The sequence below is a fragment of the Apteryx rowi genome, unplaced genomic scaffold, assembly GCF_003343035.1.
Source record: "Apteryx rowi isolate R43461 unplaced genomic scaffold, aptRow1 scaffold_106, whole genome shotgun sequence".
Classification (NCBI taxonomy): Eukaryota; Metazoa; Chordata; class Aves; order Apterygiformes; family Apterygidae; genus Apteryx; species Apteryx rowi.
Window position 1 is genome coordinate 1,950,974 of NW_020447264.1, and position 23,123 is coordinate 1,974,096.

At 40.8% G+C, this 23,123-nt stretch overlaps 1 protein-coding gene across 1 annotated transcript in view; it reads left to right on the forward strand.

Annotated features, from left to right (window-relative positions):
- TSNARE1 (t-SNARE domain containing 1) overlaps positions 1-23,123 on the forward strand; it is a 436,739-nt gene that overhangs the window by 263,784 nt on the left and 149,832 nt on the right. The window lies entirely within an intron of this gene.

A 23,123-nucleotide genomic window follows, 5' to 3' on the forward strand; every position in this document is an offset into this window, starting at 1 on the left:
TACTGTAACATTGGCAATTTACATTAGAGTAGTCATTAAGAGATCTACGTATTAAAGAGACATTTCCCAGTAGGAAATTCAACAATTAGCTGCTGTTGTTGTTGGAAAGATGTCATAAAAAGTGCATCATTTAAGTGTGTATGTTCTTCTTATTGGAGTGTTTCTCTATAGTCGGGCAACAGTGCTTTTCAAAAACAAGAGTTGCCAAAAGACACGATGTGGTCRGTGAATAATGGCTATGGGAAGGGTGTTCAGCACTTTTTAAAGGCAATTTGAGGGTTGCTTTCTTTCTTTTTCTTCATTGGAGCAAGAGTAAAATGCACGCACAAAAAAAATTAATCTTGTTTGAAAATAGCTTGACCAGAAAGAACTGTTCGAAGGTTATAGTTAGGACTTTCTAGGGATGAAGGAAAAGGAAAAAAAATAAACAAAGAAAAAATTGTTATCGCTTGCAATAGATTGACAGAACAAAAGCTGCTACAATGTCTCTCTTTTTTTTTTTCCTCAATCATAAATCTGTTTGTTGAAGCTCAAGGTGAGTTTCATGTATCTGGTGTCTTGTTATGACAAACTGCAGCTGAGGTCTATGTGAATACCTAGTGGCTCCTCTTTGGTCTTTGGACGCTGTGAAGGCTGAAAGTCTGGGGCATAACCCAAAACTGGAGGAGTAAGGGTCACACATATTGTACTCCACTGAAAGTGAAGTCATGTGAACTCTGAAATTATTTACACCTCATCTTCTGGTGAAATGTGCTTTGTGAATTGTGGCCAATAAGAGCAACTTTCACAGAACGTTGATGTTACAGAAACAAGGTATGGTCTTCAGCTCCATTTTGGTTCTCAAGGCATGCATTTTCAAGATAATGCGTGTCATCCTGCATTTGCCTTGAAAATAGCCTGTTGCGTTGTTACAGCAGGAAGTCTAAAATGAGACAAGAATAAACTTAGTACTTGGCAGTAGAGCAGATCTCAAAGCTGTAAATGAATTAATGACAATTTCAGTTAAGATGGTTAAACAGTAGTCAGGCAGAAAATGATTGCAGCAYAGCGTAGCAAGTCTGCTTTCTGCAGCCAGCAGGAGTTGCTGAAACAGCCTGCCCAGTTAGGAGGTCCTTTATTCCTCGGTGTATTAACCAAGATGAAGATATAGCTAGCCTTAGCTAGCCAGCCACTGCTGCGGGCAAAGAGAGACTTTGTGTACTGTTTGGTACCCGTGGGAAAACACTTCAGCTTCTCSCATGCCCTTGAAACAAGTCTGTATAGACAAATATTGCTTAAGTAAATTCTATTGTCAGAGAAAATGTACAATCCAGATCTGCTGCAGAGGATAGGTAGCTATGTGTGCTAGCAATAGCATTTGACTACTTGATATGAGTTTTCACATCCTCCTTCTAAACTCTTCCCCAGTCAAAAAAAAAAAAGACAAAAGACAAAAGGAAAAAGAAAAAAACAACCCTAAAACAACAATAGAGAATATATGGGAAGTATATGGTATGTAAGGCAGTGGTGGCCACCTTGTAGGCTGGAGAAGGCTGCTGGATGGCTCAGTGCAGCCTGACTCCTGCACTCAGACCTGGGAAGCGAACAGGCAGTGGCTGTGTAAAAGCTCTTCTTGCCTCCTCTCTGCTCCTACCCCACGGACCTGCACTTCTTCCCCCATTCTCAATGTACATGTACGTGAAAGGTGGATCATGAGGTAGGTGGAACTCCTTACTGGTAACAATACAGAGGCAGGACAGCAAGATGCAGCTTTGTATGCCTCCATCTGAGGTGGTGCACCATGTCTCAGCAGAAGGATGGGACACTGTTGCTGGAAGGGGCAGGATCAGACAGCCTGGGATAGCAGATAGGCTCAGTTGCTCGGTATGTTCTTAGATACCATGGGAAGACCCTGTGTCCATACTGGGCACCATAATTGCTAACCACGTTGCTGCCTGTAGTCTCTTGTCTCATCTGTAGACCTCAGCCTCTGTAAACCAGAGGCAAGAACACTTCCCTTCTTCACCAAGTATATTCAATAACAACTCAGTGATGTTCTGATATTATGGACACTCTATGGACCCCATAGAAAAATAGCAATACCCATAATGCTTTTGCCTATCCATGATGTAGGAAAGGTGTATCTCATGTCATATTCACTTTACTTCTGTAGATCTTTCCCCGTCATTGTAAATCACTGTGTATACTCTGATTTCAGCAATGCCTGATTTATATTTTTATATTTATATGTGTTTGCTGTATCTGTGGTACAATAGAGGGTGTGACAGGTGAACTTGTAAGAACCATGAACAAAAAAGGTATTACATCCCAGAGGCATAAAATGTTTGTGGGAGCTTTCAGTGGAAGAAATACTTTTTTTTTAATTCTTAAAAGATATATTTTTTAATTTTAAATTATAATTGTGATTACAGAATAATTTTTTGCCTTAAACTTATTTTTATTAGAGATAAAATTTAAGCTTGGGCACGGTGTTCCGTCATTACCTGCAGAAAATTGTAGAGTGAAAATGCAGCTGAAGAGATAAATGTTGGGTATTGATACCAGGACTATGAAGAGACCTATTTTCATATGTAACCCCATCTTGGTAACAGGAACTTGACTATTTTACTTTGTTGTCCTAGTTTTCACTAGAAAAATTAAGTAAAAAAAAAAAAGAACCAAAAACACCCAATAAGAAACCCTTAGAGACAGTAAAGTCTGGCAGTTAAAAGCCAGAAGAAGTAATTTCCTGCACTGGACTTGCTTCACTGTGCTTTTCCCTTCTGTGAGTGTCTCATACCTCTTGGACCTAAAGCAGACATGAGGACTCTGGCCACTTAATACCAGTTGCCCAGATTTGTCTCATGAAATGTTGTCATGCACCTAGAGAGGATGATTCATCCCACCTATCTAAGGCACCARTCTTAGGGTGGGTTGAATTGCTGCTGGGAAGGTAGGGATTTGTTGGACCAAACACAGATGTCTTTAGGAGAGGCATGTAAGTCTGAGTTAGCTGTCTGGACAACCTTTACATCGACAGTGAGGAAGAATTACTTCTAATGCCTGGCTTGTCTYGTCTTACAGGAGTCGTCTAACTCAGGTCAGGTGAGTGCCTCTCTGGAGGTGCCTCTTCTCCCCTTTTCTCCATGAGGTCCAGATGATAGCAATTACATCGCAAACTTTGCTAGAAAAAATGAATTTCATGCATAGCGCCTATCCCTTCACCCAAGAAACAGGGGATCTCGACACCCGGCAGTGTCAGCACCTGCCCTTCAGATTAGGTTAGGTGTGATGAATATCATCCAGAGGGGCTGGCCGTGACAAGTTTGTGCAGTTTTGCTTTGAGCAGTTTGTTCATGGCTTGCTGCAGACGGACTGAGAGGAAGAGAAGGAATCAAATGCACAATCCACAGATGCATATTAAACCAGTTACTCTTTTTGAGGTGAAGTTTGGCCTAAGTTCAGCTTGGACACACTGGCTGAAGGACTCTCTGTGCTAATTTGTTTTGGAAGAGCTGCTGGTGTCACTCTGATTAATGCTAGTTGCTTTTCTTCCCTATATCCTCTGTGGAAGTCAAACTAATTTGGATGCAGTATCATCACGGAGACTAGCAACAGTTCAGTGACCCACTTGTGTAGGCTAACAACAATGAAGTTTTTCCCTGTGAAGAAACAATTCCTGGGCTTGGCTTTCAGGGATACACAGAGGGGCACTTTGAAGGCTGGAGCTTCATAAATCTGTGGCATTTGCAGAGAGATCTTATTGCCTGTGCTCCACCAGGAAACGGCTGGCTTCAACTTTTTGCACAAAGAATTAGTTGGTACTTTAAAAAATGTATGATTTGAGTTTCAAAATCACCTTCTCTGATTCTTTAAGTTTCCTGGTGTGCTAGCCTCTTAAAGGACTTGCCACTTATCAATGCTGTGACAACGAAGATTGTCTCGTCTGTATGGATGTGCCCTAAGATCCTGAYTTACACTGTCGTAAAACCATCTCAAAACTATGGTGTGCAGCCAGTYGGCAGAGAGTGGCACAGTATGATAGACTTGCACCCTAACATCTCCAGCAGCAAAAGTCCAGGACGCCGAGAAGCTGCCTTGGAGTGATGTAGTTGGAGTATCTCAATGCAAACACRGCTTCCTAGCACGGCTACTTAATCCCCTGGGAAGAGAAGAGGCTAGATGTTTGTAAGACAGAGTCAGGACTGAGATGTAATGACAATATTGTGCTAAGGCTRAGGTACAGTGTAAACAGTCAACTTGATGTCATTTATTGTTTCATTGTGTCTGTCGAGAGTGTGTCTGAGCACGCTTCTTGTTCGGATAATTAGCACTTGGAAGTTTTATTTGGAGGATTATGAAGCTATTCTTTCTTCTGGCAGTTTCTGCCTGTGAAAGTGATGGGAGATGAATAAAACGCTGCAATAGGAACTCAGAGCTCTGTAAAGCTTCCAAGCAAAAGTCATTACCGAAGTGACTGTGTAATTACACAACTAAGCCTTAATCCCCCTCTCCAGCAGCCGGAGGAAACTTTGCTGCCATCCAGAATCCTCATGATTCTGCATCATGATCTTCACTTAGAGGAAAAGTCCTCCCTGAGCTGGCTGAATTTCTCAAACACACTCCACTAGTAGTCCGTTTCTGTTCCCATGTATTTCTCAGCGTTCAACAACACAATCATACCAGCTCAGCCCAGAAACCTCTGCCTGAACTTCCCAGTCGGAGAGAAGGGATTCCTCCAGCTTCAAAGTTACCCATTCCTCCTCCGCGACACTTCCTTTCCTTCCACCTCATTTCTCCCCCATTAAGTCTTTTCCTTTTCCTCCATCAGTTCCAACCTCGGTCCTCCGCTCTTGATACGCGGCTGCCTGGAACAGCCTGTTCTGTTATAATAATCTCACTAATTTTCTTGTCCCAGATCGTTCAACACCTACCACCAAAAGGTGTTTGCCTGTGGCACTGCTCAGATGTGTCCCATAAAGTCCGTACTGCTATGGAGCCTTGAAGCAGCTCCTTTCCAAGTGTCTGCCCCTGCTTGCACRCTCCTTTTATCGTGGCGGTGTGCTGTGGCTGGCAAGCAAGGCTGGCAGGGGCAGCGCTTTGTACAATTAAATTGTATTCACCTTTAGCTTCCCCTGACAAATAGGCAGCAGCAGGCGGTTCTGATAAAACGTGTGCTTTCTTTTCTCCTTGCTCCCCTGGCTTCCAACGAGAGACGGGCTGAGATTTCAGACTTAAGAGAGTTTTATTTTGAAGCAACTTCTGTTTGCATGTGTTTTTTTTACTGTATTTTAATGCAGCCCATTTACAAAACAGCTGCTTACCATAGGAAATGGTGTTYGAGGCAGCTGCAGTCCAAGTGATAAATGAGCTGTGCGAAAGCAGCAACTTAACCTCAGTGAGGTCTGAGCCATAACATTTATTTAAACCCATCTTTTTTCTCTAAATAATGGATCCTTGTGATCAAATATTTATTGGGAAAAGGTTTGTTTGGMGCTTTTGGATGTCATGTAGTTGGGTGTTCTTGCAAGTGAAGATGAAGTCTTTCAGGCTATTTGTAATCACAGCTGAACATCTCTTCATTCATACCATTGAAGAGAGAGAGCTTACACACCTCGGTGGTAGTTTAATCTTTTTATTTATTTATTTTTTTAARMCATGGATAGGATAATAGGATGTTCAGAAGGAATAAASGTTGTCCATTGTGAGCTCRCTTTTTATTTAGCACCAATCACTCCTTTCTCAAGGAGGAAATGGGAAGGGCAGGGGTGGAGGAGGAGGACAGGATGTGGAAGAAGGCGTGGGAGCAAATTTAGCGGTGAGGCATTGCTGATAAAGCTGCTTTGGCAGATGAGAGGATGAGTGTGAGTAACAGTTATGTTTACTGATTGTTCACCGAGTGGCCTTGATGAAACAGCTTGGCAGTATCCAGCATTGGATTGGTATCAAGATTTAGGAATACCGGTTGCATAATGCGCAATGGTCTAGATTCAGAATTTCAAAGGCAAGGATTTTGTGTGTGAAAGCTAAGTAAGTCTGACCTGTGACAATTTGGAGATGGCAGAAGGGAAATAGCATGCTGCCTTTTGTTGTTCTTCTTGTTCTATTTTGCTTTGCTTTGTTTAACAAAATCTCTTTCCAGGGTACGATTTCATTTTGAGGGGTCAGAGATTAAAAAGCAATTTTCCCTCACTGACAGCAGCATAAACTAGTGAGTGTTATATTGCTCTTAATGGCCTAATTTAACTGAGCAGTGAATGGAAATCCTTGGTTGCTGAGTGGGGAACCATGTTTAGAGTCATCCTTGTTCCAGCAGCAGCACATATAATGAATTGCATTGTCCAAAGGTCACATCTTTGAGAAATGGTATTAAACTTACCTCTTAATGGGGCTAAGAATATAAGGAAGTTAAGGAATATTAACACTGGAGATATATACCTAGCCTGGCATCAGATGAAAACCAGGGGCACAAAATATGTGTCCCACTTTAGAGTCCCAGCTGTGTAGCCTGAAGCTGCATTACACTGGGCTGTGATCTTGTCAGATCTCATCAAATAGCAGAATGATCAGGCTTGGTCAGAATTCGTATTGGAAACCACCACTGAAAATCTTTGCATGCAAGTAGCAGAGTATTTTTCTGTTTATTAGATAGCACTTGCCCAGAGGCTCCTTTCTGGCAAAAGGTCACCATCCAAACAGTATTACCATTGTTCAGATGTTCCATCAAGACCTGATAACTAGCGGTCAGTAAAGATGTCACATTGTTTTTTGAAAGCAACAGTGAAAGTAAGAGTTGAAATCCATTATGGATACTTATATTCTGTTTTCTGTGCTTTGAAATTTCACATTATTCTCATAATCTTCAGTTTATCAGCTGATCTTTTTAATAGGGTCAGTGTAGGGACCTGTAGTGTAGCGTCATCTCATCCAACCTGTTACTTAAAATTTAGGCAGCTAGTGCAAGACAAGCTAAGCTCCATTTGCACACATCTCTGGAAGACAGTTCATTTGTCTTCTCTTGGATATTGTACCTTAGTTAGGGGTGTATAGTGTCCTGGAGATGAACACCTCCCTCTCTTTATGCTGATAGATGTGTAACTTCAAGAAATCACCTAACTATTAGGTGGCGAGGACAGGATTTGTTTGCCTAAAGATAAATATTTTGTCTCCTGAGCTGAGTAGAGAATCCCGTTGTGTTTCCAGCTTCCACTACAGAAGTCTATTGTTCTCTCAAAAATCACAAGTCACGTCTGCCAGCTGTGTTTAAATGTTTCGGAGAACCCAGGGCATCTCAAATGGTCAGAAGTGTCTGAAAAAGTAAGCACATATTTTCCTATTGTTTTTAATAACAACGATTATAGTGGTCATGAAGGGAAAAGGATATATTAGGAGGAAATAGCACTGGAAAAATGAAATTGCTTCTGTTCCATGGTGGCACAACCTGAAAGCACTTTAATCAGAGGTCTTTTCCAGTTTTCTGAAAGAAATCACAGTCCTGGTAGGATGTATAACTATCAAGTTGTGGGCTGGCAATATCAGAATTGGAGAACAGGAATCGTTAAGGACAACTTAAGTTCAGAAGGAGACAAGATAGTGAATTATAGTCTCATTAAACCTGCCTTCAACCATGCACAAAGCTTCTGAAGACATTTTGAAATGAAGAATTAAAAGCATAGAGTTCAGTGGAGGCTAGGACAAACTGTAACTTCATTTTACTTTTATCAAAGTAACTGCTTATCTTTCTTTGTGAGGACAATGGATTTCCTTAGACGAAGGTGACAAGAAAGACTTGACTCCCTGGACTTCAGAAAAGCATTTCCTCCAGTAATGCCACATGAGGATTATTTGTTAAAATGAAGATTCATAGAAAAATAGGTGTTGTTTCTAGGCCAGAGCTGGTTCTCACATAGCCAACTTCGATGTCTYTGCACTTCTTTTTATGTTGCACACTGCTTTTATTTAGGCTGGCCAGTTCACCCCTGTCTTTTCCGATGTATGGTCCCGTATTTCCTACTGGGCTGACGCAYGCGTGCATACCTTCAATAGTCTGGGGGTGTTAGGCTTACTCCTTGTTTCCTCACATATGGTTGCTAAGAACAGCTCTTATTTGCTTTTCTAATCATCTGGCACCAAGTGAATGGATGTAGGCCTTAGAAAATGTACTTTCAAAGTGTACACCTCACCCCCAAATGCATGACATACTAGTGCTTTTCTAAACAGCTGAAGGAGTCAGCTTGTGTGGGATTCAGTTTGAACTGAAGCCACCAGACTTTGTCTGTCTACTCTGTAGGCACCTATGTCAGACGTGAGTGTCCCRTTATATTTGATGGAGACTGGCAGTACAATTCAGTTGCCACAATACAGGCATCTAGTGCCATTTGAGATGCCCTCAGGAATCCCAGACAGCCATGTARGGCTGACAGATATGACGCAGGAACTACAGGAAACCCACAGCCTTCTGGACTGACAACTGGAGCTCATTTCAAATGATACCAGATACTTATGTGTGGACAACTGAATTGGTCTACTCAATGAAGTCGACAGMGACTGGAAAAAGATTCCTCTGGTCTGCCAATAAATGTCTGCTTCGGGGTGAACTGATTCACTCACTAGACTCCATGGAGTGTTTTGACTGGTTCTCCCACGACTATAGTAAGAGTTTGGACATCAAAGGATGTGTGTAGATGTATAGCACATCATGTGTGGACACATASCCAAATTGGTGACATATGGACTGGATAAGTGGASAGTAAGTTGGGTGGAAAATTGGCTGAACTGTCAGGCTTAAAGAGTAGTGATCACTGGTGTAAAGTCCCACTGATTGCCAGTTACTGATGGTGTCTTYTGGTAATTGATATTGGGGCCAATGCTATTCAGCATCTTTACTAAGAATGTAGATGATGTGATCAAGTGAGTTCTCAGCAAGCTTGTAGATGATCCCAAATAGGGAGGGAGTAGGAGCTGTTGATATACTGGAAAGCAGGGCTGCTATTCAGAGACCTTGATAAGCTGGAGAAAAGGATCAAAGGGAATCTTATGAAGTTCAGCAAAGGCAACTGCAAAGTTTTTCTCCTCAGGTGGAATAACCCTATGCAGCACTACACGCTGGAAACTGATTGGCTAGAAAGCGGCTTTACAGAAAGACCCTGGGGTCCTGGTCAGCAACAAGTTGACCACGAGACAGTCTCACATCGTTTCAGCAAAGAAGACCAACAACATCCTGGGCTGTATTAATAAGAGTATAGCCAACAGCTTGAGGGAAGTGATCTTTCCTCTCTACTCAGCACTTTGTGAGTCTACAACAGGAGTACTGTGTCCCATTTTGGGCTCCCTAGTACAAGAAAGACATTGCCATACTGGAGTTTGTCCATTGGAGGACTACCAAGATGTTTGGGGCCTAGAACATATATGGCTTATGAAAAGAGGCTAAGGGAACTTGGCTTTTTCAACCTGGGAAAGAGAAGGCTCAGTGAAGATCTTCCTGATGTCTACAGCTACCTGATGGGAGCACGTAGAGAAGATGGAGTCAGACTTTTCCCAGAGGTGCACAGTAGAAGGATGAGGGGCAACAGGCAGAAGCTGGAAGACAGGAAATTCCAATTAAATATAAGAAAAAAATTTTCCCTGTGAGGGTGTTCAAAAATTGGAATAGGAATCCAAAGAGGTTGTGGGAATTTCCATCCTCAGAGATATTCAGCACTTGACTGGACAAGTCTCTGAGCAGCTTGCTGTACCTGGACCTGCTTTGAAAACAGGGATGAACCAGACATCTCCAGAGATGTCTGTGATTCTGTTTGGAACTGAATCCTATTCTTTCTCTTTTCCTTCATTTAGTTACTGGGCGACCTTAGGAGATGATCARAGATGTTTGGACATCTCAGGATTCATGGAAGTAGTATACTGAAATATTTTCTGTAGGGGTGTATAATTGCAAATAAATAAGGAGCTTATTCTTAAAACAAAACAAAAAAAAGTCCAGTATTGTTGGATCTGGCATCCCCGTGCCACTTTCTTCTTTCTTGGTCAGCAATATTTTCAGTCCTGATGAACTAAAACCTTGACCTTCACACTTTGATTTAGTACTGACACAGTGCCATAGCGTAGYGTTAGAGACTCGGGCCTCTTAGGAGCAGTGTCTTCACAGTGGAAATGTGAAAGCTGTTATGCTAATAGTTTTAAAGAAATTTTAAAAATGTAAATTTTAAAATTAGCACTAAGTATTATTCATCTTATTTTTGCTGGACTATCAAGTGAGTCTCTGTTTTTCATTATACTTGATAGTTAAAAAACAACAGGAGAACTTATTTTACCTCTTGGCTATTGATCATAATCCAACAAACATAACTTCCTAGTGAGATAGATTTAAAATGAAAGTCTTATAATTGCCTCATTTTTTATTTGTTGCAGGTAAAAACTGGTGCTCAACTTTTAAGCTAAACCTCAGCGCCATAGATATATTTATAATCTTCTATAACATAAAATAGGCATTTGGGATACAGATCATCATGGACACAAGGACCAGTTTGCTGTTAATTCTTGTCATTTAAACTGAGCAGTGAAGTTTGGGCCACACACTCCTTATGGGCCATCTGGTCAGCAAAAAGCCTGGCAGATGCAAAGAGAGAGATCCAGACCTTTGTAGGCTGCTAAAACAGCATAAGTTGGTAAGGATTCAACTAGGCCTTGCACCTGTAGTTTTGTAGAAAGTGAATATTTAATTGGTTTTGGTGCAGTTGCTACCTTTCTTGCAGTATGTGCAGGCTAAGAGGAGATTGAGCATTAAGTCCTTTAAATCAAGCTATGAAACCTACAAAGAACCAGAGATGTATATGGCCAGACACATCCTATGGATTCTTTAGGTCCTAGTGCTTTTGTGAGAGTTGCAGCTGTTTGCTACAGGATAAAATACTTTCACGGGCAAAATACTTTTTAGAAGCAGCCCTGTTGAATGCATCACTTAAATAATATTGAGCAGCCATAAACCCCAAACCCAACCTGTCTTACTAGGTAAGCCAGGAATCAGCTATGTCTCAGTTGGCTCTCCAATAATTTTTTTATCATTACTGTTGTCTGTATCTCCTAAGAGCCAAATCAGTAGCCAACAGGTGCTGCAGGCTTGGTTCTTGTATTATAACTAACAGTGCACATGAAAAATTACATTGGTGATCTCAGTGCAATTAAACTCATAAAAATGTAAGAGAAGGAGGTTGCACTTGAGAAGTTTGATTATCATTTTTTGTTAGTGGGGAGAAACTTCTTTCACGTATTCACTCAAATGAAATTCTTCTGCCAGCAAGTTTTGGTCTCCCTAGGAGCATGTGAAATGCTGAGTCTGGAAAGTACATCTGACCTGGTTCTGCTCACTAGCTCGAGTTTCAGTAGTTTGAGTCTTTTGGATTTCTTTTTAAATTGTTTCAGTATAAGTAGAGAATCTGATCMCAGGCTTGTTTTATCCTGTAAAATAGATATCTTCACATGGTATAAATCTGTGCAGTGCCTGGAAATAAATTTTACACTGGGTAGGAAATGTCTCCATTTCTGCTACAGTTAAAACCCAGTGGTATCTGTTGTTCTTGCTTATCTTCTTATTCATGTTCTGTGGAAGCCATAAGCAATTAACATCAGCATCAATGTATCTATTTCCGTATTTCTTTGTACCATTTCTAAGTAATTTTTTGTTAACATCAGGAAACCACATGCATTTCATTACACTATTTCTAGGTTCTGGTGAGAATTCATCATCAAACCATCTTTTCCTGATTCTTTTTTTTTMACAAGAGGAACTGATTTAAATTGGTTGGTGGCTTGCTAGGGAGAAGAACAAACTTTGCTCCTGCAGAATTTAAAATTGTGTTGCCAGAGGTGAGTAGAAACCATGTAAATTTTTACARAATGAGCAAGTCCAAGTAATTCTGGCCACAGATGGATTGTGCAACATTATCTAGAAGGTGTAGTCCTTGGGGACCACTATCTGGGAACTCAAAGAAGTTTCTAACTCCATAAGAAGAGGCACACCAAGGAAAAGATGATGGATAGAGTTGCTTGTCAGGGATACCTGTKGTTGATACTGTGCTGGTGCAGATTTTGAGAAGTTCTTTGCCTGAACAGGAGGAGGCTACCAAAGAGGTTGAGGTCTTTCTGGAAGTAGTGGAAGATGGTGGTGGTGGTAGGGATGTGAATGCTCAGAATTATGCCCACCTACAACAGTGGACCTTTACTCAGTTAAAAACCTGGAACAATCTTGATCATCCTTTCTACACAGCAGCAGTCCAGGAAAGGCCATAAAGGGGAGGTGAAGAGTCTTTCTCAACAAAGTTATCTCCAAAAGCAGTAGACAATTCTCCAATACAATGTCAGARTCCTAATGGCAGTCATATAGATGACAGCTCACAGACTGGCTATTGCCTACAGTAATATTCACTGTTAGCCTCTTACAAGATGTCCTGAAAGGCAAGGTTGTCTCTTCTACACAGGATCTCTGAGCTACTTGAAAAATATTGGTCCTGCAGGGAAAATAACAACAGCAACAAACAGAAAAACCAAAACCAAAAAACAAACAAACAAACAAAAAAAACAGAAAAAAAAACCCACAAGCACACACAGATAGAGAGGAGTTTTTAAGCTCCAGGATTTTATCTGCCAAACACRTCAAATGAAATAGGTGCTCCAAAGACAAAAAAACAACAGCAACAATAACAACAAAACCCTCTAGTTCATAGCATGAAACATGAAAATACATTCACATCCATGCAGTCTAAAATCCCCAAAAGAACCTATGCCCCCAAATGCTTTTTCTCACAAATATGGTGTCAAAGAAAGCACTTCTTGAGTGCTCTACTTATGTGGGCTTCTCGTTATGTTGCTAAAACGGAGAGGATTCATGTTCTGATATTTTGATCCTCCCCCACAGATGAGGAGCTAAAAGTGCCTGGTTGCATGTGGGTGCCTTTGAGGACAGCTGAGATGYCCATGCCAGCCTAGACTGAAGCATTAGAGGAGCTAAGGTCACTATAGACTGTTTTCTTCTTTCTCCCCACTTCATCTTCACAGACCCAGCCTTTTTGAGGCATTCRTGCAATAACTATGCAGCACCCCAAGCATGATGCCTTCTCCATTGAGAAGCAAGTGATGAATGCCCATCTCCAGCAAAGCATTCTCATGTCCTCCTGGTACTGACAGCACCTCTCTCCATAGTCCAGCAGAAGTTCATCCTGGAGGACTTAGCGGAACAGAAAAGGCTGGCAGATAAAGTGGAGACCCTCAACCAGACATTGGGGAAGCTGGTGGGTTTCCAGCACTCACGYAGGAATATAGTTCCTGTGCAAGACTGTATCAGTGCAGTCTACTTGCCTTCCTGGATAGGTAACAGGGAGACTGCAGGCAGGTTGGGATTGTGGTCTTCTGTGGAATGATCTTCAAAGCCAAGGAAACTTCTAAAGGAACCATGCCCTCTTTCTAAACCACAATTTTCATATTATGATATTTTTAAAGATGACTCTTTAGAACAAACACTTTATATGGTGGGTCAAAAATTCATCATCTTTTGCAGGTCAGGGTAAATACTTCAGTAGCTCCTTTTTTAGTGGGTGCATCTTGTATATATATTCTACATAGCTTGTTTTTTTGCTTAGTGAGGAACAGCAGATCATTCTTTTTTATAGACAACAATGCTGTCCATTTATGAGAAACAATTCTTGTATCAGTTCTTTTTTATTGTGAAAGACATTTTTCTGACATAGATCTGAAACATAAAAAATAAAATCTGTTTGTATTTATCTTTACTCTTTATAGTCAGCCCCAGTGGATATTTTTCTTTTCCTGAAACATTTAAAAAAAAGAAAAGAGTTTAAAGAAAAGGAAATCATCTTTAATCATCTGTAAGGATATAGTAACTTAGGGCTTTCACTGATACCAAAGGAACATTTCTCATTGCCATTAATGGGAGTAGAATAGAGCTCTATCACTATATGGGTCATATTTGCTGATTTAATAGTACTGAGGAGAATTCATGAGCAGGCAGGTAAGTTTATTTTCTTTTTGTAAGCAGAGGAATCTGAAATTCTACTCATAGTCTCTTTAGCTTTCTCAGACCCTCTCACCAATTCTGTGCTTAAAAGATAAAGGGCATATTTTTTAATATTTAGGAATATAAGGACGTAGTAATGACTGTTTCCAGCTATCACCATTGTCATCAAGAATGTCATGATCATATTTTTTTATTAAGCTCCAGTTTCTTTGACCTAAAAGGAAGATGATTTCGTTATATTGATATAACTGTATACACCTTCTTGGCCTCCTTCTCCCTTATTACTGAGAAAGCATACAGTGCATATATCCTCAAGATTCGGAAACCAGATAGGACCCTCCCTGCCTTTGTTTTTAAATCCTATATGTCTAAGCCATTCTGTGATCTTCAAGGCCCTTCCTCAGGATGATTTTGATGTTATGTGGGCCATTGCCTGGAGCTGCCTGTTTCCCTCTGTTGCCTCTGTAGGGCGTGTAGGACAGCTGGCTTCCTATTCCTATTTTTATTCCTATTTTAAGATGTCTTAGTTAGACATCTAAAGTTCAATAGGATAAGTYTGAACACAAATGCTTCAAAGAAGGATGTAAGAAACCTTCAAGTAGGTGAATTTCCTTCTAGTTAGTTTTATTTCAGGACCAAAGACTTGGGTTTCCTTTTTCTTGCAGCTTTTCTTCAGTAATAAGGATGGACATGGAACTGTACACCCATGGGCATAAAACACATGTTCAGGGTTGCAATCTGCTTGTTTCTTGTTTCAGACCAAATTAGCAGTATCCTGTCCACAGTCCAATAATGTAATGCATGGGAAGTATTGTGATTCTTATTTTTTCCTCTTAATAGGTCAGCTTTCTGTTTCAGAATAGCCTTTTATTCTGTGTTGAAGCTTTGGGGGTTTCTGTTTCTGTGGGKTTTTTTTTGTCCTAACTGCACAATCTAACATGAGGGGTTTGAGGATCTGCTGATAGTGATTCATGCAGTTTAAGAGCAATGTTTCCTCCTGTCTGTGCAGGATGTGAATAGATCTAAAACCCTAGTGAAGAAACAACTGTATTGAATTTTTGGTGAATATTAACATGGCCCAATTACCCAGATTTTATTTGTTTCAAATGAAAGGTCAAGACTGAAACTCACAATYGGGTTATTGTTGCTCAGCAATCACCACCGGTCCGCTCTGAGTAGAATCACCAAGCATGCACTCAGCTTTCAGCAATGCRGGATCACACATCTTATCCATATTTCCTTACAATTTAAGAAAAAGAAAACCCAAGCGCTTTCGATCTTTACACAGGCTAAGAGCATGAACAGAGAATACGTTACAGTTCAGTTGACACATGGGATGGATTTCATCACATCCAACTTTGGGTTCATCCAAAACAGGAACGTACGGCTGAGTGAGTTCTCTAGGTGCCCTTCATGTTTGCTGGAGATCTAGCAAATGTCATGATTCGTGTAGGTGTCTTCTCTAAGGTAAGATCGATGACACCATCGGCCCCCACTGACCGTAAAGGGAACCCTCCCTAACTGCTGTAGAGATGACCTGTGCTGTGTCTCTCCTCTTCGTTGGGGTGTCTCAGAGGTCCAAGGGCATCTTATTTTGCTTCAGATGCCTGTGTTTAGGCAGCTGAAYGAGCCACATTTAGTCCCATGGCAGAGTAGTTCATAATGCCAAGTTATTGATTGTGAGTCCGAGTCCTTACTTCAGGAACAGATGGTTCCTTAAAAATCATTCTGTAGTGTGCTTTTAGTGGAAGTCTTCATAACATTAGACTAGGGCAACTTTAAACCATCCTAACACTGCAAAGAGGCTTTAACATAAATGTTAGTAGAGTGGATGTCTCTTTCTTCTAGGAATGGAAATTACTCACAGTACCAACAAGAAGCAGCACACTTTCTTTATTATATTTCTATTTCTTGAATCGYTACAATATTTCTTGAGAAGTAATGTATATTTTTAAATTTTTCCCCTCCTCCCCTTCATAAAATGTTGAATGGATTAAGTAAATTTCTGCAGATATTGAGGTGGGCCAGTTAGAGAGTCTATGGGAGAACGGCAAGGATGATCTAAGGGCTGGCAAGCCTGACTGCAGAGCAGAGATTACAGCAATGGGAGTGGGTTAGGCTAAAGAAAAGAAGATGGAGGGGGATGATAATGGTCTCTGGGTACCTAAAAGTCTCCTGCAAAGAGGAAAAGAGTAAGCATTGCTCTTCATTTATCACAGATAGAAAGAACAAGAAGTAATGGGCTTAAATTGTGGCAAGAAGAAATCAGGGTAGATATTAAGAAAATCTGTCTAATGATAAGGCATGTGAAGTGCTTTCTGGGGAGAGTTTAGAGTCTCCAGCACTGGATATCTGTAGGAGTATCCTGAGAAACATATTTCTGGAATGGTATTGGTGCAATTGCTTTTACTCTTGCCTGTCAGATCACACTGCAGTGTACAGTGTAAACAGGACATGTTCACATTATATCACAAACCATCATTAGCTCATCAGAAAATGTTGCAGCCATGAATTATTCCCTGATTTCCATCCTCCTCCTCTCTCTCTCCCTCCTGTCTCTCCCCACAAAAAAAAAAGAAAAAAAAAAAAAAAAGATAGTTCCTGTTAGGCACCTTCTTTAGAGACCAAAATCACTGATTTTATTTGCCAGAGGTAATGAGACTCTGCATTTTCTGTCAGCTTTGGTCTGAGCGGCTGCTGAGTACAAACCCCGTAAATTATTTTGCCTTATCCAAACATTTTCTGCCTGATTCTCGAATGTCCTGGATTTAGTTTGCAATTATCCTTTGTTCTCCAAACTATTTGCACAAAGAGGAGTCACTAAAATTATAGTGTATGCACTCCGTGGTGTCCCAGATGAGGTTGCTGAGCCAAACAGAGCTTGGACGTGAGGTGTGTAGGAGCTGGAAGGGTAGGTAAGCAGTGTACTCTCCTTGAAGGGTAGCAGATAATCATCACACTGGACTTGCACAGCCTCTTTGAATTCTGAGTGCTGGTAAGGTATGATCAGTGCAGCCTCAGGGCTGGAAATGAGGAGTATTTGTGGTAAGAGGAAAAAATTAAGGTGCTTGTAGCATTCTGGAGGAAATGCATCTGTCACYAGACCTGCTTTGCTCTTCTTGCTTGGATGCTGTGGCCTTGTTGGTGGTGGCACTGCCCCGGTCACCTTGATGTCACCTTCCCTCCTGGCTCGCCTTTCCCTGCAGAGCAGCCCACTCTTGTTGTTGCCTGACAGCTTTAAGGGTCTCTGGTAATACAAAAATCCTCCCAGGGACACACAGGCTTCATTAATACATGGAACGCTTTCTAAGAAAGTTGGACTCAGAGTTCACAGGGATGCAAATATATCRGTTCAAATCATCAGCTCTGGCAGTTGTGCTGTGAGTCACGCAATACCTACATTTTATTCTTGAAAGTCAGATTCAGAAATGGATTTTGTGTGCTCCTTGGGGTTTTCTTTGAGTGGGTGGACTTTTTCTGGTTTGGTTTTTTTTGGTATGTATTTAAAAACGGAAAGGACCTTTTTGTGACCCAYAGATTTTTGAAGTAGTTGTAGCTTGGTCAAGAAGGATATCACATGCTCATTATACTACTGATGCTGTTTTTTCATGGCTGCACAGGAATTCTTGACTTGATGCATAAGTCTCTTTTTTCAAGGCTAAAAGAAAGGATAAGGACAACATGAAGAGATGGCTGAGGCATTACTCGGACCCCTAGGGACTGATAGAAAGCAATAAGTAGCACATGGAAACAAATCTTTTCCACCATGACACTCTCCTAKGTGATGCTCTTTAATTGGCTGTGAGGCCATGGAAATGGCAACCAGAATTCATATTTTTTTTTGGAATAGATATGTTGGAGGACAGAAAAGGAGAGGGATGACATATTTCTGTGCCAACCTGGAAATTCATTTTAGAAAGAAAGAGAGTGCCAGATATAGGTACTGCTTGCATATAGACTAATCATGTTTTCAGGGAGGACATTAAATTCTGGGTCTTGCACTTAAAGAGGGTTTAAGCATAGCAGGGGATCAGAAGCATGCAATAAAGTAAGACCTGAATGTCCAAGGATTTAGAAATGAGAGCAACCTGCCAAAGACCAGGCAGCAGGTTGATCTGTGCAGCAGGGGATGAGGAACAACTTACCTACAGAGGGAACAACTTCCCTACAGAGCAATACAGAGTGGCAGAAGGAGGTGGGAAGCAAAGTCTGGTGGATCAGGGCCTAATTTCCTTAAATTCACATTCTTCATAAATTACTTGGAGTGCTTTCCAGCATGCAGCAGAAAAGCCATAAAATCAGACTTTGCTCTTATTGTCAGTGTCAGAAAATCTGGAGGAACAGTAATGGAATTATGCCAGAAATAAACTGGCATAAGGAGAGCAGAACATGTCCCCACACTGACACAGCAGCTTCTGGACCATCTGAGGAAGACTTTCTTCTTCCTTACGCCCAAGCTGTTGCCTTGCTGAACAAAGCTGAAGTGAAATGTCTGCAGTGTCTGCTGTCCAACGCATACTGTTTTGCATAGCAGCCTACTGCATCAATAACCATTACCATATACATCCAGTGGCTACCAGGAATTAGATTGCTTCTGCAACATATATCGCCGGTCTCCTTCGGCAGCGTTGCCTTCAGTGACAGGGAGCATGGGTATTGGTTTATTGCTTTACTCCAGCCTCCCTTTCATTTTAGCATCCAAAGCTAATTAGGATTAAACAATCGAAAGAGGTTGTTGAATGAATGTTCTTAAGCAGATCATAAAGTTCTGGTGTACATGCTTTGCGTGCAGAAGTGGATGAAGCATCGACCACCATGTAGCCACCCACAGATGGCTCTTCAGTGAGAAACAAACGTGAACTTACAGGGCAAAACTTTGCCTAGTGATTGAAGTTTTTCTGGACTGTCTTATTACTGCAGTTACATAAGAGGGTAGTGCCTAAATGCTTGGTAAGGAGTCAGCCCATCTTCATAATACTTACATAAGGCAAAAAAGTGTCACTCCAGATCTACCTTTTGGAGGGCAGTAAAAGAGGGGCTCATCTCAAGAAGGTGGAAGGGAAACAGTTCTCACTCTATGCTCTGATTCTCCTTATTTTTTGTTTTTCTGCAGCCAATTCAGGACTGTGTTGCAAATTCCATCACCCCTTGCTCTTGGAGGGCCCTCGGTCACCTCTAGCAGGAAATGATTCAGCAGTGCCCAAATATTTTAGCTGGTATAACTCCCTTTCCGTTTGAGCTAGTTTGATTGGATTCTCCTCCTGTATTTCAGAGACAAAGATGAAAATTTTAGATACTCCTGTGAAAATTATTCTTCATTCCTCTTTGCCAGCCTGATCAATTGCTTGAACAGCTTTTTGAGAGGTTTTTTTTTTTTTGCTAATCATTAAATATTCCCTACCACAATGTCCATTACTACTTGGTTTGACTTTGCTAACTAATAAAACAAATCTCTCTCTCTCTCTTTTTTTTTTTTACAGATTTTTTTTTTATTTATAGGCAATTAACCTGTCTCCCTAGGCCATATTTTCTTCCAGTCTTTTCCTAAGTCTTCAGTCTGCCAATAGATCTTGTTTATCAAACCTTTTTATAAGTGTGGGTGGTCCCCTCCAAACTCATTTGCTTACATACAAAGCAAGCCACCTTGAGACCTTTTTACGGTAGAAAAGAAAGCAGAAGAAAGAGGCATTTCCATCATGCCAGTTTTACATGAAAGCAGCAGATGCAGAAAGAACAGTAGCATAAGACACTATCCTGTCACTTGTACTACAGCAGAAATTTGGAGGTTCTGACTGAAATTGCTGGAATAATACCATCGTGAAAGCAGGRTTTGGTTGTTGACACACAGACATGGGCAGTTTAAAGCAGTGTTGTGGATAGCCTTCTTCCCCAAATCCTAAATCACTGCAGTACACAAACATTGAATTATGTAGTGTTTCTTATGTTGCCATTGTTGTAATAAAACAAGAGCTTTTTCCTAAAAAGTTTAACCATCCCTGTCACCTCCAGGACAGGGGAGGGTGCCTGGCTGGCAGTAGTAACTCTTCATTTGTTTTAGCAGGCTCTGCCTCTGCTTGGCTGTCAACTCTTTTAGGTTGCCTAAAATGAGCAAATGTATTCAGCCTTTTTTATGGAATGCTTTTTTCTAGACAGATGCAAAAAAATACAGTGAGATTCACGTGTACCCATCCATGACCAGTGCTTGCCCTATGGGGAAGATGTCTTCCCGACCTCAGCTGGTGAGCATCCGGTACCCAGGAGCACGGGGTATGAGGAGCCCTTGTAATTCTTGTCCTGTTTGCACAGCAGCAGATGCTGCTCTTGACATCAAGCCAATCTTCCATTGAAGCTTTTTTTGTTTGTTTTCTTTTATTTTTTTCTTCTCTATAGAATTCTCCATCAGAGCGCATCAGTGATTCATTTAATATTTTTCATTCCCGGGTCTGTGAGGTCTTTTGGGCTGAAGTTGTRCATAGGTTTATTTCTCACTCCCTTTTTTGTTCCCCAGCCATATAGAAAATTGCTTTTCAGGGTGAAAAGCTGCCTTCCCCTTGTGCTTTTACATTCAAATCTGCTTCAAACTGAGGAATGAACATGGTGAGTCTATGGCAAAATGCGTCTCTTTGAAGCACTTAGGAAGAAGGAAGTTCTTTGATATATATCATTTCATGACTTAAGCTTTTTACTCCTGTTTACAATCAACACAATTCCCTGTTTTTTACTGACTGAAGTTCTTCAGATGTTTATCCCACATTCAGGGAGAATTTAGGGGTGGTACAGTGAAAATGGACATGTTTCACCTTTAAACCCCATTTGAATTAGACAGCAATGTGCAATTCAGGAGCTTCCAGTGCTCTATACACTCATGAAAAATGAAAGCCAGGCCAACATTTCCTTACCACATAGCATCCAAAGTGCCAAACTGAATTAGAAATGTTTTCAGTGGAGGTAGGGCGTTTTCTGGCTCTTAGTGAACGACGGGTTAATACAGGTTGAATTATCCCATTTCCTTGCACGGTTGCCCAGGATGAATCAGCTCTTGGGGTATAATGRAAGGGAAAGAGGAAAGCTGGAGTCCACTCCCAAGCTTGCAGGGCTGGCTGGAATACAGGATAGCAGAGCTTTTTAGTGAAAAGCCTCCACTTTCTGTTCCTTTGCTCCTGCCCTTTCTTTCCTGTTCTTTGCAGCATTTTTTGGTGCTAAACTCCTCTGTGCTCTGTCCTCTGCCTCATTTCTGCATGGACCAAAGTTTTGCTGTGAGCTTTGCAAATAACATTAGAAGATAATCTACTTTTTTTTCCCTGATGCCTTCCTAAGAGTTCCACCGAGAAAAGCAGCACTAACCCAGGCACCCTCCACCCTTCTTGTCCACCAGCACCAGCTCTCATGATAGCCATGGTGCAGGGCACTAATCTGGATTATCAAGGCTGGTTTTTGAGCCTCGGCAATTCCTCCTTCCTCTTCCTAGTAGAGGGACGCACAACTCTTCAAAAACAAGAAGAACCAAAAAAATTCACAGCACTCCTTGGAAGACCAAAACACAAGTCCAGTTTAGCATTCATTGGCAGTGATTCCTCTGCTTGCTTTACAACCTCCAAAAGGATAAATGATTTTTTTTCCCCCTAAGTGAAGAAGTCTCATTGTGTGACATGTCCTACCTGTACCCCTGTTCTGCATCTCCATGTCCTTTAGGCCCAAATTATGRAAATTATTGAAGAGCCTATATCCTGATGGGTTAAGTGGGACAGAAAAACTACCTGTGCAAAGCTGGATGTCATAACTAGGATGCTAAAGGGAGGCACCACAGGGAGAAGTGGCTTTGAGTAAAGCAGCTTTAATAACCTAATTGAAATTTAAGTTTCTTTAATTGTATTAATCAGGTTCTTAATAGGATTAAAGCAATTGTTCCTTCCTCTTGTATCCTTCAGCTTTTCTTTCCTCATACAAATGCTGTATTTGTATCTGCTTTTGCTTATTTGCCTTTTCAGCCATTAATCAAAAAATCAGAACCTGACTATTTCCAGCTGAGCTCACCTCCCAACAAGTAATGGCCCAGAAAGGGAAAACCTGGAAGGGATTTCCTTTTCTTTATTGGAAGAGGTTTTGCTGTTGTGAATCCAGATCCAGTGACCAAGCCAAACTAAAGATGTTTTCCGTGGTTACATTTAGAGCTGAACTAGGATAAAATTTGGTCTCAATTTTCTGAGTTTAAATCTAAAATAAGTCCAGGTAACAAGGATACTTTGTTTATTTGCTTTGTTTTACTTTGCTTTGCTCCATCCCCCTTGTTTTTTTTTTTTAATTTGTTGGTGGATTTTTGGAAAGGAAGGAAGAGGGTTGAAGAAAGAGAGGAGAAGGATTAAGTTACTGTTTCATTGTGTCAAATTTGGCTCTAATCCTCCACAGTAAAACTGGAGAAAGTGCTGAAATCAGTACTCCAAGTGTATCTTGAGGGCACTGAAAGCAGGACTTCACCTACTGTGACGAGCAACAACCTCCCCAAAAGTACTTACACTTTTAATTTTCAGGCGCATCAGATTAAATTATCAGGAGCTGTATTTCATTAAAGGCTACCATGGGCCTTAACAACTCAGAACTCCCTTGAAGGCAGCATTCTTTCAAATGTCATTCAGTTGATCAGATTTTTATAAATTTCTACTTTCATGGCATTGTGTGCCATCCCTACTGTGCTTCTGAGAACTGTGAATTCAATTGTTGATTTTTTTCCTCTCTGAAAGGAACTAGTGTTCTGTGAAGTTCCTTTAAATCCATGTATATTCCTTTCTCCATCTCATACACAGTAGTTTAGTTTGTTTCTGTTCTTCAGAATGGCATACCCTGTCTCTATAGATATTTCTATTAGATATTAATATGAGTGCAAACTAGAAGAATAACCTTGGACAAAAATTTAAACCAATATATTCTTGCAGAAGAAATATAAGGATGGAGTGGGAGGACAGTGTTTGAGCTTTTGCAAAATGTTTAAAGGAAAAAGAGATCTTTGCAAGTAAAATGTAAATGCATTGTAGGTCATTTTTCAACTTTATATCACTCCAGCATGACAATTGCATATATAGGTATAGGTGTAGATATATTTCCTTAAACATCTTATAACTGC